Below are 1,832 nucleotides of genomic sequence, written 5' to 3'. Positions count from 1 at the left end.
GGCACAAAAGGGGTATCTTAAAAAATATAAAGATTCAAATGTTTTGTTTTTCAATATTTTAGATGGGGATTATTGTGCAAAGAAAATTAAACTATTGAAGGAATTTGAGAATGAACAAATGTTTATAGGTTCAATGAGTGAGCTAAACAATATGCATTGGTTATTTGATAAAGAGTGCCCCGAGGCTTAGACGTTTCAGATATTTCTTTCGAATCACCTTTAACAAATCTTTATCTTGTTGTATGGGTTATTTGAATAGAGAGTGCCCCGGGGCTTAGGCGTTTCAGATATTTCTTTAGAATCACCTTTAACAAATCTTTATCTTGTTGTATGGGCTATTTGAATAGAGAGCCCCTAGGTTAAAAGGGGAAATAAAAAAATGACCGTTTTTACAGCCATTTTTCCCTGCTGTGCAGGGGTTTGGCTTTTTCTTGAGGCAATGTTTTATGGCCGGATGCCCTTCCTGACACCAACCCTGGTCGCCTCTTACAACACACAGGGATATGGTACACCTATTCTAACTGGGGCATACACCGGGACCAGTACACTGGCACTCATTTCGCCGACCTCGGAAGGATGGCAGGCTGAGTCAACCCCCTGGTGTTAATTCAGCAGCCAACGGGATTTGAACTCAGGACCCTGGGATCCCAAGCCACCACCCTAACCACTAAGCCAACACCAGGCTCCAGGTTAAAAGGGGAGACAAATAAATATACCTTGGGCTAAAAAGGGGATTTATTATTTTAGGGGAAAAAAAAGAAAAATTTCATGGCTGAAAATCCCCCATTCATTTACATGGGGAAAAGTGAGCCAGAACCAGTATTCTTTCCCTACTCATGGGTCGAGAACTGTGAACCAGAATAGCACTAAGTTCCTTGACTTTGCAAGAAGTTGTGGACTTCGGGTGGCTGGTTCGTGGTTTCAGCACCCACAGGCTCATCGCTGGACTTGGTATTCCAACGCTGGTGATGTGGCAAAGGAGATTGACCATGTGCTTGTTGATGGTTGCTGGAGGATGATGATCCAGAACTGCCGGGTCTACCGGAGTGCTCAGTTCTTCAATACTGATGCCCGGCTTGTTGTAGCAACTCTGAAGTTTCAGCTTAAATCCAGGAGAATGGTTCCATCACAGCCTAGGCTGGATGTTGGCAAGCTTAAGGATGAGAGGGGAGCTGAGGACTTTGCGAACAACTTGAGTGGGGATTTGGGGGGGGGAGGTCTGGGTGCTTTGGGGGATCCTGAAGAGATATGGAGTGCCTTCACAACCTCCATCCATGATGTTGAGGTCTTGGAACTCACCATCGGGCAAAGAATAAATTTGTCTCTCAAGGGACACTGGATCCCATTGACCAGAGTTATAAGGCCAGGCTGAATGGCAGAGCTGAGCTGTTTCGGGGGCTGAGTCGGTTCCTGTGTGGGAGGACGAAAGTCTGCGTCTTCAGATGCTTGGTGCTTCCTGTCTTGCTTTATGGAGGTGAGACTTGGACTCTGACCAGGGATCTGAGATGGAGACTTAATTCCTTTGGTACCAGGTCTCTTCGGAGAATCCTTGGCTATCGCTGGTCGGACTTTGCATCCAATGCGTGGTTGTTGAGAGAGACTCAAATGAAATTTGTTACATGCATAGTCCGTGAGCATCAGCTGCGACTGTATGGACATGTGGCTCGTTTTTCTGACGCTGATCCTGCCCACCAGATTCTCTCAGCTTCTCTCTGAGTGGAGGAGGACAATGGGCCAACTATGTACCTCGTGGTTGCAGCAGGTTGATCAGCATCTCAAGGAGATGGGGATGGGCCAGGCATCTGCCGAGGGGATGGCTAGATACAAGCCCC

Source organism: Eptatretus burgeri, chromosome 9 (assembly GCF_056783735.1).
Source record: "Eptatretus burgeri isolate ZD-2024b chromosome 9, Ebu_testis_v1, whole genome shotgun sequence".
In the NCBI taxonomy this organism is placed as follows: domain Eukaryota; kingdom Metazoa; phylum Chordata; class Myxini; order Myxiniformes; family Myxinidae; genus Eptatretus; species Eptatretus burgeri.
Note: the sequence above shows the minus strand (reverse complement) of the source record.